Raw genomic sequence first — 8707 nt, forward strand, 5'->3', positions numbered from 1 at the left:
TTCAAAATAGAATGAGAATTTAAAGATACTTGTGAAGTGTTCTGAGTGTGGATTCCTTCCAGATCCTTGCAATGTTTTTTCAAATCTCTTTACAGTTGTCGCAACCATACCAAATTAAGCAAAACTTCTGAGCAACTTACATTTGTTGAGCCTCATGGCAGCAGGCAACTCAGTTCTCAGAGACACAGCTCCACAAGGTAGATTATATCTTTTTGCACAGAACATAAGTTACATGAAAAAAGAAATCGTTGTTGCTTTGCTCACCAATTTATTCCAAACATGAAGAATAGAGGCTGGCACATTGCAGGTATTTAATTTGTTTTTAAAAAGATGATGCCTGGGTGGCTCAGTCGGTTAAGCATCTGCCTTTGGCTCGGGTCATGATCCCAGAGTCCTGGGATCGAGTCCCACATCGGGCTCCCTGCTCAGCACGGAGCCTGCTTCTCCCTCTGCTTGCTGTCCCCCCTGCTTGTGTGTTCTGTCTTTCTCTGACAAATAATTAAATAAAATCTTTATATTAAAAAGAAAAAGATGCTTCACAGGGCATCTGGGTGGCTCAGTCAGTTGGGCGTCTGACTCTCGGTTTCCGCTCAGGTCATGATCTCAGGGTGGTGGGATCAAGCCCTGCAGTGGGCTCTGTGCTCAGGGTGGAATCTTCTTGACATTCTCTCCCTTTCCCTCTGCCCCTCTTCCCACTCATTCTCTCTCTCTCTCTCAAATAAATAAATCTTTTTTAAAAAAGATTGTTCACATAATATTTATTACAGTGATAGTATGACCAGCTTTCAAAAATGTTTGAAAGCTAACACAAGAGACTCGGTAGGCACAGCAGATAAATTAGCAAGTGGGTGAGAAAGTGGTCAAGCAGCTATGAGCATGCAACTTGCCACAGACATGGATTAGCGTGTGTTTTGGAGGTGATAGGAGTGTCCGTTAAACTGGGGAGTCCATTAGGTGAAGATTTGTAATGAGACCCCTCTCACTCCTGAAAAGATAAGAAGCCTACGTCAACTGAGGGCTAAGAGAGAGTCAAGGAAGGAATCATATAGAATTTCAACGATTTTTGGTTGTCAAGGAGCTCTTCTCCCCCCCCCCCCAAAATCATACAAAGTCTTTCAATCTGTTTGAAATAACTGGGGGTTGCTGTGGTTCCCAACTGGGCGTAGACATCCTACCACGGTTTTAAGACCAAAATATCCCTCTGCTACTTATGTTCTTTATTCATGCCCTTCTTGGCCAAGAAGGCATTTGAATAAAAGCCTTTGAAACCACATCTAAAATGGTGTCACGGAGTCAGATGGCCTTGGGCAGATCCTAGTGTTACATCAGCGATGTTGATGCCTCCGACAGGAGTAAGTGCTTCCTTGAGGCTAGGATGGCAGTGAGTTCTGTACGTGTGCGTTGCCCTGGCAGGGAGACTGTGGTGGGGGCAGCAGGGGAAATGGCAGAGGAGAGGTAACTGAAGGCATTGAGGTCTTGGGGAAGCCACATATCCAGGTGGGCTGTGGTTCCATACTCTCCCGTGTGGTGCAGTTGTAGGCATTTCCCCGCTGCTGGCTTTCAGGCTCCAAGCCTAGTTCTTCAGGCCTCCAGAAGTTTCCATGAGATAGATATCTGCTTTACATGCCACAGAAATTCCTTTTCTGCTTAAATCCACCAGTCATTCTGTCTTGCATACAACTAAGAATACTGACTGTGTGAGATTCCACACTTATGAGACTGATCCTCAAATGCCCATTCTATAACCTGACCCACATCTCAGTCCCGAGGCCCATGACTTGACTGCCTTGAATTAATCTTTCTCCCTTCTTTCTGTTTTCACATTTCAGCAACCTCTCTCGATCCTGACCCTTGCCTCTGCTATGCCCCTTTACCTAATCCTTCTAGCGGCTCATCCAACTCCAGAGCCCCAAGGCACCTGGAAGAACGGAACTTTTAGACTCTGACAACTTGGGTAAAAATAGGGATTGTATTTGGCTTGAACAAAGGCTCGCCAAGTCTTATTACTGTGCTTCTAAGTTTCCACCAAATGTCCTCCCTCTCTGGCATTTGCTATTTTTGTTCTTGTTTTCATTCTTGTTTTCCCCCATTATCTGATGGCCTGGCTTCATGCCTACAGTTTTTGCTACAAAAGAGTGTCTAGCGATCCTCCTGTTACCTGTGCTGGCATCCAAACACTCCACAGGGCCCTCCACACTGGGACTGTCCTTCCTGGGTGGTTATACATTTCTAGGGCCCCCAAAGGTAGCCTCAGTCTTTCCTACTAGGCCAGAGGTGATTCAAGGGACATCAACTAGTACTACATCAAACACATTGGTCACTACATCTGAATAGGAACCCCAGAACAACCCAGGCAATCCCAGGCCATATTCCATACCTTCCTGAAATATGCCCCTTGACTGTAGCCAAGGTGGTCAGGCTTTGCCTCCCTGGTTTGAGCAGAATTGTTCAATTAGGGATTCTGAGGCTCGACCATGAGTCCCAGGGATCTCCTTCCCATTTCTCCAAGGAGACTTGGAGTCCTCGTGCAAACAGGACTTCTGGCAACCTTCTAGAATCCCAGTGTCTTCAGGAGGGCAGACAGGTTAGCCTAGATCATGACTCTCATTGCACTGAGACAATCAGTATGGTCAGTGGGGAGGCAAATTGTCCTGTTTGTAGCACCCAGGAACATCCTGGTCTTAGCACTGACAGTCCAGCCTCCTAGGAAAACCTTAGTCTCAGGAAAACCAGGGCAACTGGTCACCCTAGCAATCAGCCAAAGGGAAATCAAGAATGTCTACAAGCTGAGGTCGACCACAGGTTAAGGCAAAATTATTTGATGCCCTTAATGTTGGCACAAAGCAGTGTTCTTTCTTTGTATCTACACACAGAGCATCTTTTTAGACCTGCCAAAAATGCTAAAGTAATTATGTTCCCTCTTTGTTGTAGCTTGAAAATATTCACAGAAGTCCTGGAGCCTGCTTTCTTCCAGCAGACTGACTACTTAGTGAAGCATTCCTTGCTTAGCTGCTTCAATCTTCCTTCTTTTCATCCTTTTAGCTGATCTCTTCTGAACCTCTGCCAATTTATCAGCATCTTCTTGATACTGTGGCACTCCAGATTGAACGCCAGGCACATTTATGTGGGCTTTCACCTCCCTGTCTCATTATGTGCCCCAAGCAGCAAATGCAGCAAAACCATGTAAGCATCTTATCCAATTATTGTAATTGCTTTCAAGGCACATGCACACAGAGACAGATATACTCTGTTAGTCAAGAGAATTAAACACCTTCTGAAGGTCAAAAAGCCACATCTCTTTGGGTTAGAAAATGCAGGGCAATAATCTTGGAAAAAATGATGAGCATAGGGGTAGGGAGGACAGCGGACAGAGCTCTGAAGTTCTCTGCCCCCACCAGCTTGGACCCTTTGGAGAAGGCATTCCACCAGCCTGACTCTCCGTTTCCTCATGAATAAAAATGCGGGGGTTAGACAGGTGATCACAAAAGTCCTTTCCATCACTGCTATTTGGGGAAAGACAAAGACTGCTTCAGGGTAACGCCTTACCCAGGGGATCTCAGGGGGAGTGGGGCTGAATCTGAATCACCTGCAGCACTTTTGTGACATACACCTGCTTCTCCAACTGGCCTCCTACTGACCCTCCAGGGCACCTTGACATTTGGAGACCTTATGAAAGCTTGTCTAGTGATTATGATGGCGACCGTGGTAGGAAATTGTGCCCCTTCTAGAGCCCCGGAACCTCTGAATATGTTAGGTTTCAGAGAAAATAGGAACTGAGGTTTCATTTAGAATTAAGATTCCTAATCAGCTGACCTGAAGATAAAGGATACTGGATTAGCCAGGCGAATAATGCAGTGTAATCACAAGGATTCTTAAAAGTGAAAGGGATAACAGAAGCAGAGGGCAGGGTGTTTAAGGTGAGGACTCCATCTGCCTTTGCCGGCCTTGGAGACTGCAGAAGGAGCCACAAGCCAAGAACGCAGGCAGCGTCTAGAAACTGGAAGAGGGAAGGAACAGATTTTCCCCTAGAGCCTCCAGAAGGAACACAGTCCTGCTGACGCCGTGATTTGAGACCCATTTTGAACCTCTGACCTTCAGAAATAGAAGACAATGATTTGTATTGTTTCAAGCCACTAAACGTGTGGTGATTTGGCGACAACTGCAACAGGAAACCAATGCAGTGACCTCTGGGGCCAATGTGGAACACGTCTGCTCACTCTCACATACAGTTCCTTACACTCTGTCACACACATCCTCACATCCTCCTGTGGTCACACTCCGACACATATCTCCGCTCGGCCGTACTCTCTCACACACACACACACACACACTCAGGTACACTCTCACACACTCTCTCTCACACACTCAGGTACACTGACACATACTCTCTTGCACATTCACATACTCACACACCTGCACACCCGCTCCCCGAATGCACACCCTCATACACGTACACTCGCTCCCCAAACACACCCTCACACACTTACATACACGTACACTCACTTCCCAAATATACACACTCACATACTCACACACATGTACACTCAATCCCCCAAAACACACACTCATGTAGACTCTCACACACAGTCACGTACACTGACCCCCACTCTCTCACACATTCACATACTCACACACATGCACACTCACTCCCAGAATGTACACACTCACTCAGACCTACGCACAAACTCACATGCCTTTAAGAACTAATCCATTCAACTGTTCAGGGTTGGATGGGATATCTATGGACTTTTCAGTGTTCCCAAGAGAAAACTTTAACTCTTCTAACCGTACCAAGAAACAACGTGCAATGAAACAAGCTATGGAATGTGGGGGGGGGGTTCTGACAACCCCAACTTCAGCCAGGCTCACCCGCGGCCTCCCTGGTCACAGTCATGTGGTGACTCCACACGGCCCTGCCCTCTCCCATAGGAGAATCTCTCTTTCCCAGGCCTTGGCAATCTCCTCCCACTGGGCATAGAGAACTCTCAGACCGTGAGGATAGCCAGGCCGGAAACCACTCTCCCTGTTCCTTCCCTTTCTTTCTTTTAAGCTTTTATTTATTTATTTGTCAGAGAGAGAGCACAAGCGGTGGGAGGAGACCGGGGGGGGGGGGCAGCAGGCAAGGGGAAAGGGAGAAGCAGACTCCCTGCTGAGCAAGGAGCCCGATGCGGGGCTCGATCCCAGTACCCTGAGATCATGATCTGAGCCAAAGGCAGATGCTTAACCGACTGAGCCACCCAGGCGCCCTTCTGTTCCTTTCCTTTCAATCAGTGTCTCTCCCGTCCTCCAAGATACACTGGAGATGCTCTTCCTGATACCAAGATCTGATTTTGTTTTCTTGGCTTAAAACTCCCCGAGGCATTTAGTGCACCATTTTGTACTGCTGTTGGTGGCGCTTATTGGGGTCGGTGGCGGCTGATCTGATGGGAAAAGTACTGGGCAGCGAGTCAAGAGGCTTATGGGCAAGTCCCAGCTTATCCTGTTATTTTGTGGTCACTTAATTACAAAATATGTCACTCTCCACAAAGTAAGTTAGGCTGCTGACCTCGAAACCCTGCATGAAATGCTTCCTCATTATTAGCGTGTTTTCATTCACAGGGAATGTTCTGTGCCCCCCAGAAATTAAAAAGCTCCTTCAAGGCATGAGTTGAGCTTCTATTTATTTTTAATTCACCCCCACACCTATAAAATGTGCCATACCCCGTGGACGTCCAGTAAATGTAGATTAGCTGACGGCTGGCTTCAAATGGAGAAAGGATGATTCGGTTCAAACTTTGCAGGTCAGGAACTACTGGGGAAGAGAAACTGCTCTGTGGGCGTGTTTGGTTCTTCTTCCTATCACCAGTGACACTGCGGAATCTGTCTAAATTTATAAAATAAATTTTGGCATGCTATAAAATAATTATTAGCATCATCTTATCTTCATGCTGTAATTATGTTTTTAAGGCAGAAGGTGTTTCGTGTGAAAACTATTTAGACGTCCTTTTTTTTTGAGAAGGAAAGTCCTATGGACTGAACTGTGCTCCCGCACCCACCCCCCCAAAACCAGGAGTTGGACGCTTAACAGGCTAAGCCGCCCAGGTGCCCCCTCAAATTTTTGAAAACAGAAAAGAAAATAGAAACTTGATGAAATTTAAATTTTCCCTTCCCTCACTGCTGTGTATCCTTCCAAAAGGTTTTCCAAACAAAAATATATGCATATAAATAGATTTTCATTTTATTTTTTTTAAAGATTTATTTATTTGAGAGAGAGAAAGAGCACGTGAGCACAGTGGGGAGGGGAAGGGGAAGAGGGAGAGAGAAACTCCAAGCAGACTCTGCGCTGAGTGCAGAGCCAGATAATGCTAAAACTGAGGGCCCACAGGTGCCTTCAACCTCATGGACATCAGTGGCTCCTACCTGGTACCTGAACCGGAGCCTCTCCCAGGTGACATCGTTCTCAAAAATCTGTGCTTTTTTGGGGCGCCTGGGCTAGGTGTGTGCCTTCAGCTCAGGTCATGATCTCGGGGTCCTGGGATCAAGTCCTGCATTGGGCTCCCTGCTCAGCGGAGAATCTGCTTCTCCCTCTCCCCTCGATTCATGCTCTCTCTTGCTCTCCCTCTCTCAAATAAATAAAACAATAAAAAATATATTTTTTAAAAATCTGTGCTTTTGGCAATGTATGCATTTGAAAAGAGTATTAGTGGGTCAGCCTAGATCAGTTGCCGCTATTCGGAAAAAAATTAAACACTAAGCACACACACTCACCCGTACGCACCCCACCCCAGCTCAACTTTTTTTAATAAGGATAACAGAGCTTGCCTCTGTCTCAGCCCATTCAGGCTGCTATGACAAAATACCATAAACTAGGGGGCTTATAAGCAACAGAAATTTATTTCTCACAGTTCCGGAGGCTGGAAGTCCAAGATAAAGTGAGAGTCAATTCAGTGTTTGCTCCCTAGACAGCAGTCTTTTTGTTATAACTTCATATGGTTAGAGAGGGAGAGAGCTCTCTGGGGTCTCTTTTATAAGGGCGCTAATTCCACTCATGGAGGCTTCACCCTTGTGACCTCATCACCCTCCAAAGAGCCCACCTCTTAATGTCATTACACTGGGGTTAGGTTTCAGCATATGAATTTGGGGAGGACACAAACATTGGGTCCACTGCAGCCTCCAACCTCCTCTTCAACAGAGATAAAAAAAAGCAACCCTTTGTCTATAGCAGTGGACTATCTTTACACTAAATATCTGAATCATCTACTTTACTGTTCTGAAATGAAATCCATGCATAGCATGGCCAACCTACACGTATCAAATGCTCGTATGTGGCTACAGTAGAAGACATCAGTAGGTATTCAGGCACTTGCCTTCCCTGGAAAACTCCAGGAACAGGACGATTACAACTGCAGACTAAAATGGGGGTGTTGCATTGGCAACTCAAGTCCCATGAGCAGTGTTGCCATTAGCAATGTTCCCACAAAACAGAATGCAATGTTGTTTCAATTTATATGGTTGTTACCCAACTGGGTTCATTACATATTAAAAGTGTATAAAAATAGTAAAATATAGAGTGGAGTTCGGGTCAAGGATTAAATAACTATCAACACATGTTTCACTTACGTGAGTGACCAGCAAGACATTCAAAAGTAACGCAGGCTGGGGGCCAAGCCTTCATTGTGAGAGAAAACTCCACACACTGTAGGATGACTAGCAATCCAGGCTTCCTCCTGCAATTATTGCGACTACAAAAACTGTCCCACAAAGACTTGGAGAAATTGGAACCCTTGTGCTTTGCTGGTAGGCATGTAGAATGGTATAGCTGCTATGGAAAGTAGTAGGGCGGTTCCTTAAAAAACTAAACATGGTGGGACACCTGTGTGGCTCAGTCGGTTAAGCGTCCCACTTTGATTTTGGCTCAGATCATGATCTCTGGGTCATGAGATTGAGCCCTGTGTTAGGCTTTGCTCTGAGTATGGAGCCTACTTAAGATTCTCTCTCCCTCTCCTCGGCCCCTTCCCCTCCCCCACCCCATATGAGGGCACTCTCACTCTCTAAAAAAAACAAACAAAAAAATACTAAACATAGAAGTACCATATTTCCAGCAATTCTAATTCTGAGTATATACCCAAAAGAATTGAAAGTAGAGTCTCAGATCCTTGTACAGCCATGTTTATAGCAGCGTCATTAATAATAACCAGAAAGTGGAAACAACCCAAGTGTCCAGCAACAGATGAATGGATAAACAAAATATGGTGCATACATACAATGGAATATTGTTCGGGCTTAAAAAGGAAGGAAATTCTGACACATGCTACAACGTGGGTAAACCTCAAAGAGATTACATTAAGGGAAATAAGCCATTCACAAAATGGCAAATACTGTATGATTCCATTTACGTGAGCTGTCTAAAGTAGTCACATTCATAGAAACGTAAAGTTGAATGGTGATTACCAAGGGCTGTGGAAGTAGAACAGGGAGTTAATGTGTAATGGATATAGAGCTTCAGTTTGAGTTGATGAAATGTTCTGGGAAAAGCTCAACAATGTGAATGCCCCTGAACTGTCACTTAACAATGGTGAAAATAGTAAATTGCATGTCGTGTACATTTTACCACACACACACAAAACTGGAGGACTTGATAATAGAAAAAAATAAACACCACCAAAAAACACGCTTCACAGATCTCCAAAACACTCCAGTGGAACCACCTGATTAAGCATCAGTGCAT

This window comes from Callorhinus ursinus, unplaced genomic scaffold, assembly GCF_003265705.2.
Source record: "Callorhinus ursinus isolate GAN/ISIS: 27379988/994484 unplaced genomic scaffold, GSC_fseal_2.0 scaffold1, whole genome shotgun sequence".
In the NCBI taxonomy this organism is placed as follows: domain Eukaryota; kingdom Metazoa; phylum Chordata; class Mammalia; order Carnivora; family Otariidae; genus Callorhinus; species Callorhinus ursinus.